The sequence below is a fragment of the Phasianus colchicus genome, chromosome 1 (assembly GCF_987193195.1).
Source record: "Phasianus colchicus chromosome 1, bPhaCol1.hap1.1, whole genome shotgun sequence".
Lineage (NCBI taxonomy): Eukaryota > Metazoa > Chordata > Aves > Galliformes > Phasianidae > Phasianus > Phasianus colchicus.
In genome coordinates this window covers 23,039,360-23,053,894 of record NC_143436.1, presented here as the reverse complement: position 1 = coordinate 23,053,894, position 14,535 = coordinate 23,039,360, and the positions used below count along the sequence as shown (strand labels likewise).

General features: G+C 38.4%; 1 protein-coding gene across 1 annotated transcript in view; it reads right to left on the bottom strand.

Annotated features, from left to right (window-relative positions):
• Positions 1–14,535, bottom strand: part of LOC116243768 (V-type proton ATPase subunit S1-like) — a 52,043-nt gene that overhangs the window by 12,055 nt on the left and 25,453 nt on the right. The gene's annotated exons all lie outside the window — the stretch shown is intronic.

Genomic DNA, 14,535 nt, shown 5'->3' with positions numbered 1-14,535 from the left:
TTACAGCATGTCTTTGCAGATAGCTATCTCATTCTAGGAACAAAGCAGAATGGGTTGAGTAAAAATCCTTTAACTAAACACTCAAATGAAGATTGCAATCTTCCTCTCCCATACATGCATACTTTATGAATTTCTTTTTAATGCAGAGTAGTGCCTTTTCAAATACATCAGAACATGCATTATTTTAAATGAATACCATTTCCTTTAAAAGAAGAGTGCACAACAAAAGAAAATATTCAACTTTTGATATAAAACTTTTAATCTTCCCTTAGGCTCTCCTGAAATGTAATCATTTTATTTCAAACTGAGAGGAAGAGCTGAAGTCTAAATTATATCCTGTCTAACAATTGACTTCACTATGTGGGCCCCGCATATCATCTAAAGAGGGCTTTAAAAACCACCTGCTAATAGCTGAAAACAATGCTGCATTGGAGACTGTGATTGGGCTGAGTTTGGGGATTAGTTTAAAGTATCTTAAAATAAAAAGAAAGCCATTAGGATATCATCATGAGACTGCAGCTTTATTTCTATTGCTCTGCTGCCAGTACTTTGACATGAAGCTTTCACATAAAGATTCCCTTTGGTCTCAGAAAAAGCATATAAACCAGAAGAGCATTTACCTGTAAAGTAGGGGTGTCAGGGACTAAGAAATCCATTCGTTTTCCCCGACTACACCTGTTTTAACCAATTTGCTCATGCTGAAGAAGGGAGGCAACACAGCTTGCCAGGCACATTTCTAAAAGTGGATTTTGTGTCAGTCATATTTGTGACTGAAAATATAGAAAGTTTCGGACTGAGCAGCCAGCAAGTCCTTATGTGCACTGCTATTGGTAGGTAGCACAACACCACCAAACGGGAGCCTGAAAGTGTCCCCTCTCTGGAGGAATGTCCTCCAAGTATATTCATTCTGTCAGCCCGCAGGTGTACAAGGTACCTCTGGCTGAGGCAATTTAGCACATTCAAAATCAGAAGGTAGCAATTCAAGAAAAGCTCAGTCCTGAGGCTGGAAGCAGAGGGTCTGAGATACACAGCCAAGGAGCTGCTGGAAGGCTGAGGACAGCAATGGCTCCTTGCAGCATCCTGCAGCTTGGGGCAGGCAGCTCTCCCCAAATGTCCCCATCTCCCTGCTTCAGAATAAGCTTCCTCTTGTGGCTGCACAAGCATGAGTTTACTGAATTAAAACTGTTCTCCCCATAACGTATATTCCATGCTGAGCTATAAATGAACAGATACTTCCTTGAGACATTGATTATATTTACACTAAGCTTTTGTAAATCAATCAGATTTTTTAGGAACAATCCACAGTAGCAATGTTCTCAACCATTATACTGTATTTTGTTTGGTGCCTCCTTTAGCTTTACCTAATCTGAACTGTCCTTACTGCGAGTCACTGTCTTGTTTGTCTGGATTTATCAGTGGCATTTCTGACCTCAGATTTACAATGAACAAGACAAGATCAAACAAGATACAGGAGAAAGAAAGAGTGCAACTGACATTGTCTTAGATCTCAACTGAACACTATGGTTCCTAACTGAACCTGCAGTAGAAGCTTGGACAAGATTCTTCCCTTTGATCTGGTTTGCAATCATCTCTCTTGGAAAGTAGAAAGCTAACCAAACTGGCTACATTTTGATGCACAGACATGCTGATTTTTTTTTCAAAGCAAACAGATCCAAAATTATTCATTTGTTTTGTTGTCACTGCTGGCTTATTGTTGGCTGTTCTGAAACAGAATGGGTAGGGACAAGAAAAAAGATTTGGGGCCATTGTATAAATCTGAAAATACAAACATAGAGAAATTGAATGCTTGCAAATACATGTAAAAAAAAAAAAAAAGAAAGAAAAAACAACATAAAATACTGAGAAATAAAATTTAATTGGCTGAAATTATGAATGGTAATGAACCATGGAAAACAGGCTACATTTTGCACTAGTTCGAAAGCAAGATTTTTGGATTACAGTTCAACAGATGGTTGCTTTTTTTCAGTCTTGTACTTCTTGACTTGTTCATGGCTATATTTAAGTGTGAACATCAGTAAAAATACAAAAAGTGTCCTGATGGTGTCCATTGCTCCTTTTCATCTCTAACATTATGGTTCTGTAACCACAGCTCTATGGAGTTGTTGCTCTTGTAACAGCAACAGGAAAAAAAAAGGTCATTCTGTAGTTTCAGAGAAGGGATGGAATGAGGAAGAAGGTTACACTTCCTTTCACTTTTTGGGTTGTATCCCAGTCCTTGCCTCCATACTGGTACTGTGATCTGTGATGTTGTTGGAATCACAAAACTACATAAAATCTCAGCTTCCATTAAAAGCAAAACAAAATAAAATACAGAATATGCAGTATAAGAACCAGATAATAACTTATTATTATTAGCTTATTCTGATACACAAAGGAAGGAGCCCAAAAATATGTAGGGGCTGTATTTCAAAGACAAAAATTCAAAATGCATTGTGAGAGCGGACATAGAAAATACCTTTGGGTCACTTACGAATTTAAGCTTGAATCGTGAGCTCAGTGTAACATCAGAGGAGGGGAAGGCACTGCAACCATGTGAACAGAGGACTCCAAAGACAAACACTTGGTATCTGCAGTAGAATTTGCCTCAACAGCTTGAACTGCATCTACATTTAATGTACCATCAGCAGAGTTCTTGACAGGACCCCAAGCTGAATGCACAATTGCAATTTTTTAATATGAGAGACCATTACAATGTTTTCTCACAAGGCATCTTTCTAAAAATGATGCTGAAGAAAGCTGTTGTATGCCAAGCGCTGTGGTGCTGGTCCCAGGACAACAGCAGGGGTTGCTGGAGTTTCGTTGTAGCATGTCAGAGGTCAGTCAGTATTCATGTCTCAGCCAAGAATAAGCACATTTCCATTCCTTTTTCCTTTTTCCATTTTCCTTTTGTTCATGTGAAAAAGGTCAGTTTCTTATGTTTTTTTAAATTGATATAGCATCACAGCCTCAACACAGACAGCAACATCCTCACTAGCCCCAGCCCAGCCAATGCATCAGTTCAGCTAAAAGATACTGCATCAAAAATCTGAGCTGCAGGCTCATGGTAATGGTAAGAATCTGAATTCAAGATCGGTGAACAAATATGTTATTTCTAGAGTCAGGTTTAGAAAAATCACATACAAACAGAAGGAATGTCTTTACTCAAACCTATTTTATTGATCTATTGGCACAAACCTATAGCCTAACAATATTTTGACCTCTAAAAAAGTAGAATGTCAAGCAGTTACCAGTAATCTCTGGTTCTGAGTTTGAACTTTTCAAGGTTTTTATGATTTCCATTTTGTTGTTTTTGTTGCTTTTTTTTGCCCTTCTATGTACTATTTTAAAATATCATCTTGCTTTTGGTGTTGCATTTGGCTAACTTTGCATTCCACTTAAATCCCAAGCTCTTTCTTCTTTCTTTCCTGAGCAGACTGGATGTACATTGGATTCATTCTGTGATACACCAGTGGGTTGTGCTGCCATCCAGAGGAAATTTGACAGGCTGGAGAAATAGCCTGACTAAAACCTCAGCAAGTTCATCACAGTGAAGTACAAATTCTGCACCAAAGAACAACCCCAGGCACCAGGTCACAGTGGGAGTTGCCCGGCTGGAAGGCAAAAAAGAAGCTGGGAGTCAAGGTGGACACCAAGCTGAACATGTGCCAGCAATGGACCCTTGCCACAAAGAAGGCCAGTGGTATCCTTAGGCAAAGTATCCCCAGAAGGTCAAGAGAGGGGATCTTTCCCTTCTGCTCAGCACTGCTAAGGCCATGCCTGGAGTGCTCTGTCCGGTTCTGCCCCCTCCCCAGTAGAAGTAAGACATGGAGTTACTGGAAAGAGATGCTGAAGGGAGTTGTGTGAAGAAAGACTGAGAGCAATGGGCCTGTTCAGTCCAGAGAAGTCTTGTGGTGATCTCAGCAATGTGTATACATACCTGAAAAGGGCACGCAAAGAGGACGTTCTCCTTTCTGTGGTGTGCAGTGCCAGGACAAGAGGCAATGGGCACAACAAAGACTAGAGGTTCTAACTGCACTTCTGTACCATGTAGGTGTTGGAGCACTGACACAGGCTGCCCACAGGCTGCACAGGCTGTGCAGTCTCCTCGTTGGAGATTTTCAAAAGCCACCTGGGCAATCTGCTCTGTGTGTCCCTGATGGAGCAGCGGTTGGTGCAGATGGACCCAGAGGTTCCAACCAGCCACAACCATTCTGTGGTTCTGTTACATTCTGTCCTAAGTCAGCTAAAGATGTAGACATCATAAATACTAGACCAGAAGGCATGATGAGGAAGGCTTCCATCACAATGTTCAAAGCCTGGGTTCCTGTACTTCAAAAGATAGAAGCCCCATATTGTTAAGACATAATTTCCTACCTACTAAACAAATTTCACATTTGTTTCTACTGCTTTTTGCTATTCCTACTGTTTGAATTGGCCAAGAAAGCTAATGATATCCTGGGGTGCATTAAAAGGAGTGTGGCTAGCAGGATCCCCTATAGAGGGATCCTCCCCCTATACTCTGTCCTGGTGAGGGAACAGCCAGAGTACTGCATCCAGTTCTGGGCTCCTAGGTTCAAGAAAGATAGGGAAATGCTAGAGAGAGCCTAGCAGAGAGCAACAAAGATGATAAAAGGGTTTGAAGTATCTCCAGTATGAGAAGAGGCTGAGAGACCTGGGGCTGTTCAGCCTGGAGAACAGAATACCGAGAGTGGATTGATGAATGTTTATAAATATCTGAAGTGTGAGAGGCAATTGGATGAGGCCAGAACAAGGAGCAATGGCCAAAAACTGAAACAACGGTTCCCAACAAATGTATGGAAGAACTTCTTTACAATGATGGTGACAGAGCGCTGTAACAGGCAACCCAGAGAGGTTGTGAAGTCTCCTTTCATAGAGATATTCTGGATACTTTCCTGTGCAATCCACTGCAAGGAACCTGCTTTAGCAGAGCAGGGGGGTAGGACTCAATCATCTCTAGACATCCTTTTCAATCCCTTAAATTTTGTGATTCTGTATAAATTAACTTACCAATACAATGTGTGAACCCTAAGATCCATGTCTGTCCATCATATATACAGACATTAAATCAGAAATAGTACTAAACAAAAAAAGAACCTGGTTCAAAGTAGCAAAAAATTTTGAGTAAGTTCAAATGCGAACTTCGATGGAGTAACTACAGTCTTTCATACTCAGTTGCAAATTATCTCACCTACCTGCAACTAATTTTGACATTCATTCCTTATTACTAAAACTGACAGAGATAACATTTCTGTGCTGCTGCAGCTGAACTGATGTTTAAACTGCATTTTCCACCAGGAATGTTTGTAGGGTGACATGTCTCTATTCATAATCTTCTGAACATTTCCAGTAGAGATGCCTAGCTTATCAGGAATTACCAGAAGCTCATTTGAATGAAGCTTTCTTGCTCCTTTAACTGTCTCTTTTGAAGGCAGCAGGTTATCGCAACTTCAAGGTGGTTTTTCAAATTTGAAGTTTCTATTCATACTTAGATCACCTGATATTATACAACTTGCATATTAATATAGTAAAACTTACATATCTTAAAACTGCACAAATCCCAAGTAATTGCACGTGCTGGTGTTACCAGAAATAAAACTAAATTTCCAAATTGTTCTTTCCTTCCACATTACATCTTTTCAGTGCCAACAGCATGAGGTAAAGACAAAATAGTTATCAACTGAACAAAACAGGTAAAAATGTGCACTGCGTAGATTTGGGAAAATTTAGAAACTTGGTTTCGAAAAATCCATTTCCATACATACATATATAAGCCAGAGTAAGAATTTTGGATTGAGAGATCCAAGTCCTTACATTTTTTACTCAGACACACTTCCAGTCAACAATTTTTTTCCTAAATAAAAGCTTCAAACTGACCAAATCACCAAAGCACACAGAACAAGCTAGCAGGTTGGTAACATGCTTCTCTTCAGGGAAACACTACACAGAAAAGTTGTTCTAAGTAACAAGCAACAAGAGAAACATACTTTAGAAGAGATACCATCTAATTCAAAATCTAAGCATAACTGAACTATGACAATACGTGGGGTAAGTATGGACTTGGTGGCCTGTAGTGTTCACATATGTATGTATGCAGAAAGAATTACACAAAGTACGAAGATCCAAGTGCTCTGTGTAGAAGGCTGGCTCATGGAAGAATGGGACACAGCAGATCAAAAACATACTTTGAAGCAGACAAGTCCTTACACAGAAATCTCATTCCAGTTGGCTGCAAGGATCTTCAGTTGGATTTAGATGTAGAACACAAAGCTAGTGTAGAACACAGATCTAGTGGCGTTTGCAGAAGGACCAAAAGGAGCTTTTAGGTGGTCAGACTTAACAATGCACAGCAGGAATCCTGTTTCCAAAGCAAGTTTAATTAGCATTGCTGAAAATGGCATGGGCTCCTCACCAAAAAAGAGACTAGTGAAAATTCTTAGATATAATCATACTTTCTCCTTTTCCTTTCCAGTTCAGCAGTTGGTAGGAATTCATTAGACCACTAATGCTAGCACACTGAAGTGAATTGCATGCCATTTCACACCTTTGTAAAGCAGCTGTAAGCCTAATCAAGATATTTGAATAAAACTGAGTAGCATGTCCTTTTGCTCAGTGGAGTTCTTAGCTTCTTTTTCACATTTTTATTAATATTCTCACAGAGCAGGGGAAAAAAAGAATGCATAGAAATGAGGTTATTATGTCAATAGCAATCATTTATTAACAATGATTACTAACACTTTAGTGCCTTGCAGCATATATGACCAAGCTTACTGGTTCACGTTATCACTTGATGCCTCCTTCACCTACCATGAATGCTTCTATTAGCAACCCAAACAGCTCAGGGACTGTGACCTGCCATTCTGCATCTCATCTCCCAGAATTCTTCACAAAAGTGAGGCTGGGACACAGGAAAAGTGAAAATATAAAGCTGACTCTAGGAGATAAGGCTCTCCTCTATAATTGATAGCACTGTTATGACGTTTTGAGATCTCTGGTTAGAAGGGACGATAGAACTGCAACAGAACTGCTCAGCTCAGTGCCCTGTACAAACATAATCTGTAGTGTTATTCCATATGTTTATGGTTAGATGTGTTTCTTCATAGGTGTGTCCTTTTGCAGCACTGGGCTGTACAAGATCTCTCACTTATGTTTACCAAGCATATGGCCAGCCTGTGCAGTTAAATATTGTGCAGAGGTGAATGAGCTAGTCCACCAGAACCATAGTTAGCCATTGTTCTGGCCAACAATGCAATTACCAGAACCCAGAGCAGGGAAATGCACTGAGATGCAGCACTTGAGATAATCATTCCACTTAAAGGGCCTTAAAATGAGGCATGGAACGTTTTGTGTGTAGGCTAACAAGCATATCCACAAACACCAGAGTAGTCTCTATTTTTCTGAAGGAAACTGCAGTATTTCCTGTTATTTTATTGCTCCAACTTTTAAATGATTTTTACACTACGCTTTTTCAGCTTTTTCAGCTAACTTCTGGTCCATAAAAAAACTCTTGATTTTAGAAAGTAAAACACAGCATGTATAAAACAGTACAACAACATGTAAAACAGTGTATGTAGCACTGGAAAGAACAGCCACGCTTAAATTCACCACTTATATTACACTTACGACAACCACCCCAAATACAATTATTCCAATGAAAACAATGACCTGGTCATCTACCAAATTGTTAAAACTCATCTGAATCATTTTAGCTAACCAAATTTTTTAAACTAGAATACAAGACAGGGGGGGAAAGTACAGAGGACTTCTATATAACCTAGATTTCATCATACAAAGCATCTACCAGATTTATTATTCAAGCAATATGCCAATGGCAATATATCCAGCTTTAACATTAGATGTTGGGCCTGATCTCAGACAATTCTGCCATATAGATAAAAGAAGCTGCAGATTTTACATTAGTCTTAGACTGCTACGGGGATACCCACTCCATCTAACTGTTTTCCCCACTTTCTTGTATCTGTATATAGAATCCAAGTTGCCATGGGAGATGTGAAAAAGGATGAAGAGTCTCTGCTGCAGGAAGAAGAAAGAGGTATGTAATAAAGGTTGAACTGAGATTAGACCCCAGATTAGGGATCTGGTGGGCTGCATCACTGAAATATGCGTTACTCTTAGAGCAGGGGGAGAGTTGCCAACACTGTTTTTTTCTCCAGTGTAGAGTAGTCACAGGAGAATTAGAAACATGAACATCCATAAGTACCTCTTTTCTTCCACTTAAAATTTTGATCCCATAGCACTCTGGATGACTAATCTGCAAAAAAAGGAAAGCCTATCATCCTGACTGAAGAAAGAGATGTGGACAGTATGATAGTATTATATGCTACACTTACATTTTTACTTAAACTTCAATAAAATTATTATTTTGCTTTAAAATTTACATATTGTTCTTACTACTCCTTGGGTTCGTCTGTAATGAATGGAAGTCCAAATACTGGTAAGTTTTTCAGATGGTCCCTATAAAAATACTGTGTTCAATGTGACAATCATATTCTTTGCTTCCAGCATCTCCATCTGTTTGTCACAACTCTTTCGGAGAAAGTCAGAACTTGCACTGAAGGAACTTGTGAGGGGAATCTGGCACTGTCTGTCTAGTTTTGATTGAATCAAAAGGCAAAGGCCAATAATTCAAGCAAACTGCATTTTTTTGAACATGGAAGTTGAAACAAGCATTTTTTTTATAGAAAATCAATAAAAAAGTGCTTACTTTCTACTCTGTTTTCTTATAGTCAGTAATCCACTTAATTTTTTCTGACCGTTGTGTGTAGCTGGAAGGTATATATATAAATGAAATCCACATCAGAAAGTCTAGAAAAAGCTTATCTTAGAACTAAGAGCAATGCATGTTGGAAGATTAGCACACTTTCTTTTTTTCTTGATAAACTTAAACGAAACATTGCAGGTTTCCCCCAGTTAGCTGTATTTCCACCAAAACTTAGTTAATTCACCCAGTTAACACCACTAAGCCTGCATTATCAATCTCACCTTCATAACTTCCTTCATCTCCTGCCAGTTCCCAGCCCATGCAAGCACTGCCAGCAGTTGGTTATAACTGCCACCTCTGGGGCTGTTAGTTACTGACCTCTGACATACCTTGATAAACTTTGAAAAACTGAACTTTGTAAGGTGAGGTGTATCAGAAAACAAAAGACCAATGCCCTTCCAACACTACAGTGAGGTCGCTTTAGTAACCCCACGCCTAGCACTGTTCTTACCCCCTAGCCAGGCAGTTCTAAGCCTGTCTGGGGATTTGGTCCAATCACCAATTGCTCCTGATGGCAGTTCACACCCTGAGAAGAACTGTGGAGCAGTCAAAAAGAAGATAATTAGGTTCATAAAGAAAGCATATAATGAGAAGAAGGAAAAAAGTTTTCAACAGTGAAGAGGCAAAGTAGGATCTAATATTCACCTTGCAATAGTTCTGCTCAATGTAAGGCAAGAAATTCTCCTTATTCTGTGCCAGGATTTTGTCAGTGTTTCATCTGAAAGCCCCAGAGGCAGAGCTATCTTGCTGTTAGAATACCAGGGGTTTAACTTACATGCTGTATCGCACTAAAGCATAGGATGCTGCTGCTTATGAATCATTAAATATCTATCTGTGAAATGACTCAATCATTCGAGTTAAAACAGAATTCCCATCAGAGAAGAACAGCTGCAATGTGGCTAAAATTGTAAACACTGAGGTTTTAGAAAAATGACAAGGACAGAACAAAACATGCCATGTAATATTAAATCTGATGTCAGGTACCACTTTACAATAATGCCTCCATTAACAAATTAAACAAGATGCCTATGGCATTTTGGCAGGAAAAGTATGGGTTCCTTGTCTTTTTTTTGTTTGTTTTCCAAGTTTGACAACTTTCTAAGCCAAAACGGTAGCAAGAAAGATACCATTTATTATCTGACTGAAATTCTATTGAATCCAATGCTGTCAGCTACAAGGCACAAGTAAGCATGGTCCTCAGAAAGGAAAAACTTCTACTACACAAGCATTTCTGTAACAGGCAGTATTTTATTACCGACCTGATCTAATTGGTATCTTTGTCTGCTAAAGCTCTAATGTGCAATCTTTGTGAATAAAGGCTTGCATGCAGTTCCAGGTGAATAGATTTTTATGGAAAAGCCTGTAGTATTTAATAAAAGTAACTTTTAGAGAGAGCATTTCAGTAGAGCTAACCATCAAAAGCAAGGACATAAGTCTCTGCTAAAGTCATAAAAATGCTTCATTATTAATTATCATCTCCTACTCTAATTTTAGAGGTGTGCATGAAGTAATGGCTACATATGTACAACGGTTATGTTTGAGTAATGATGGCCTATCTTTCTGCCTGCTTCTAATGGCAGAAAGTCATTAGCTGATGGCTTTGGATCAAATTTAATACTTCAGTGGATCTCAGATAGGGTAAGAGAGAAAACACAACTAGTACATGTACAAATATCTAGAACTGCTCCACAAAATGTCTCCCTAACAAAAAACACTGAATTTTTAAAATTGTAACATTCTGTTGCACTATATAAAGTGAATAAATTAACTTCTAAAATGAAGGGAAAGATGAAATACAGTATGCCAGATGAAATGAAAATGAAACAATTCAAATTTCTTCTAATTAGTTTTAACTGTGTTACAGATTGGATGCACCAAGACTTAGGGGTTTGTTAAACTGCCTCTAACCATTAGATCACAAACACTTCCCAGGGATATCAGGGATATATGCATTTTACTGATTGTTGGCAAATTGTTCTCATGTGCTGGTAAAGAGTGTCTTTGTCTTTCTAATAGCTCTCTTTAGCACAGACAAGAGGCCACACTAGAAATCAAATGATGCAGGATATAAAAGCTTTTGCTTTAACTTTCTACAGAGGAAAGGAACATGGGAAGTGCCGGTTGGTGCTTCAACCACACGCATGAGCATTCTTGTGCCACAGCACAGAACTCCTTGCTCTTCAGATCCAGGAATATATTGGGAGGAGACACCAACACTGTGATTCTCATGGTGGATTGGATTGGCTTCCCATTTCTAATCTCTCACTTCTTCAAAACAGGAATACATGTTCACCTTTGAAGATTGTACCTGTGAACCTCAATGTGCACAGGCAAGCACGAGGAGGAAAGTCCGTAAACTTCCTTTTGCAGAGCTTTTTTTAGTCTGTTGGCTGCCTCTTCTGGCTAGTTAAATATGTTACACATTACCTTTTACATTCCTGTTACAGAGAAATGCTGTGTCAATATCCCAGCCTGCCATCACCAGGTAACGACACAAGATCAGCCATAGTCTGTGAGATCAAAGGTCCACCAACCCCCCTTCCAGTGCTACTGATCACAAAAGGACGATGAAGAATAAGAAAAAGGTACATAAAAAACAATTATCCCAGGATACCCTCCTTGATTCCTGACATCTTGGAATAGAGACTTGTTGAAGGCTGCATTTCAAATGAACATGGGCTTTTCCTTCCATCCTTCCTTCCTTCCTGACTTTCTTCTGTTAGTTTACCAAATCACAGAAATCAATCTTCAAGTGCTGCTTTGAAAGCAATGCCTCTTATTTTATTATGTTGGTCAACAAAGTCAGAGGTGGATGTTGGTGGTACGGTAGTAGAGGTTGAACCTTTATGCCAGCACTCCATTACATGTTGTTGCTGTGTGACAGATGGCAGCAGAGGGGCAGTCTGACAAAATGGTGTCTGACATGGAAGTGCCAATGCAGCAGAGGTGTGTCATTGCATTCCTTCATGCCATTGACATTAATTTATGCTTGCTGAATTTTTTTGGAGACCATACAGTGGATGTGAGCACAGTGAGGCAGTGGATGGTGCATTTCAGCAGCAGTGACAGTGGGTCATCTCTACTGGTGCAGATTTTTACGAGCACAGAATGCAGGTTCTTGTTTATCGCTGGCAGAAAAATAGTGTTTTGTAGCTGAGAATTTGCTTGACCAAATTCTGTTACTGGGTTATTGTGCTCTTTTTATCTGTTGTAATTTCCATGGAAATAAATAGGAGGCATTACTTTCAGAGCGACCTACATACTTCTGTCATCCAAAGATAAGTAATGTGAAAATCAGTTTATTTTGTTTCTTTTAAGGAATTTGATGCTCCTGAATTCCTGATTGCAGTCTGTAAGTTCTGATCATTATCAGCAATGGCCAGAGAGAGTTAATAATTATTTCCTGTTTAACTTCTCCATGTTACTGGTGTTTTTATTTATCATTTCCCCTTGGACAGTTGCTTTTTCTAGATGAAATATTTATGTCTGGTACTGACTTCTAACGTATCCCTTTGGAGATGGGGTGGTCAGAATTTCACACATTATGTCACTCACAGACTTGCACTCACCAAGGACTTACATAGTAAAATAAATGATGCTTACTGCTTTAACTCTCTTCCTTTCCAAATAATTCCTAACTTTCTGCTTGCTATTCTTCTCAGTGCTGAGCCCTGTGATGCTCCAAGAGATGTGCCCATAGTCACACATAATCTCTCTTCTGAGAAATAGCAGCCTCTCACCACAGTGAAATGTGCATATTTAAGGTTTTCCTCATGTGTGTTACTTTCCAGTACACTGGATTTCATCTGTCATTTTATCACACAGTAACTCAATGCTGTGAGTTGTCTCTCTAACTCATCAGTACATCGACAAACTGCAGTGCCTTCAGATTTTGGCCCCCTTCCATACTGATAGTGTCTCTGTGGAGCAGCACATCTCTATGTAATTCTACTGATAATTACTCCCCGTTGTAAACACCAATCCTTTATTTTTATCCATGATTCCTACCTTCAATTATTTTCTTTTTATTTCTGCTCTCAAGTAACCCCATTTTTTACTGCAGCAACAGGATCACTTCTCCTATGTATATTATGCATCTCAAAGAATGCTGAATCCATTCTATATTTTCCTCTTGTAGCCACATAATTACTACTTTATTTTCAGCCAGCTTGACCATTACAGGAAATAGGTTTCCTGGTTGTATTCTCCAGAAATACAGAATCTCTTTTAAAAAACCATGCCATACCAGGCAGCTCCTGTAGCATGTAAGTACATCTATGTGTTATATAAATTATAATTCATAATTTAGTCATTAGAAATCATAGTTTGGCAATCCCTTATTTTATTTTTCTTAGAATCTAGGTGAAAATTACCTTACCTTTCTGATACAAAACTATTTTATTGATTTTTTCTGAAATCTATTCTACCAGCTCAGTAATTACAGAGGAGGCTGGATGATTATTGGAAAAGTCTTTGAAATGAGAACTTCTGTGTGTTCCATCACCAAGATTATCAACACAGAGATTCATTTGGCTTTGTACTGTCACTTACTTTTCAGATTTCCTCATTCTGATTAGAACCAATGCTCTTTGAATGCTCTGTCTACAGTACTTCCATGTTTTTATGTCTTTTGTACATTATTTCTAAGAACATCTGCCTTATGACTTCACACTTACCATGCAAGAATTTATATTCCTTCCCATTTTCTGTACGCACACAAGATGTTCACTTTTTGAAGCACAGTTTTATTACTTTCAACAGCCTTATTTCTTCCACTCTGTGGTTAATCATGACCAAATTTGGGACATTCTTATTTGAGAAGAAGGGCAAGGGGAAAGAAGTGATCTTTCAAAAACAATTTTATACATTTAGTTTGAACTTTTAATCAGTCAACGTAATGAGAGGATAACTGGGCAACTGACTGTATCACAGATACATGAACTGTTTCAGTTTTAGGATTAAAACTTTACATTGAAATCACATCAACTGGATGCTATGTAAAACTTGTCTTTTAAGACACTACAGGAAATCCTAGAATACTTATCTTTCTCTCCTTGATTTCAAACTTTAAAAAGCTGTCCTTTGCCAATCTGTCATTCCAAAAACATCTCTATCTTGGTATTTTCCTTCTACAAAGTTTTTAACATGCTGCCAAAATGCCATATCAGTATGCTTGCTTGTTATTATGTATTCCATTTATCCTATTTTATTTTAATATTAGACTTAATTTTTATTTGAACTATCATTTTGATGACCTCTAACTGTAGATTAATGTATTTTTAGGAGTTTTCTTGGCAGTTCTTATATCTACATTTTACCAATTTCAGGCTTTTCCTTTTCTTGGCCCTTAATTTCAAATGCCCTAAAGATTTCTAATATTCTTTCCATGGAATCCACCTGTATCCTAAAAGTTAAAAACAGAAAAGATAAAAGACTATTGTCATCAGATAAGAATAATAATTTAGTTCTGTGCTGCCTTTCATTTCTCAGTGAAGTCAATGTACATATATATAAACATAAAAATAAAATGGAAGCAAAGCTTGCAAAATATGTTTAAATTAAGTTATTCTTAATGCTGATGTCTACACAACAGTAGCACAAAGTCTAGGGTTAAAGGTAAAACACTACCTTGCAGCTCCCCACTAACAAAAGGAACAAATTATACAGAATTGCTGGCTAGAATTTCTCACATCCCTAGCACTGAATTTCCACACTAATTTGGCTAAATGTTTTGT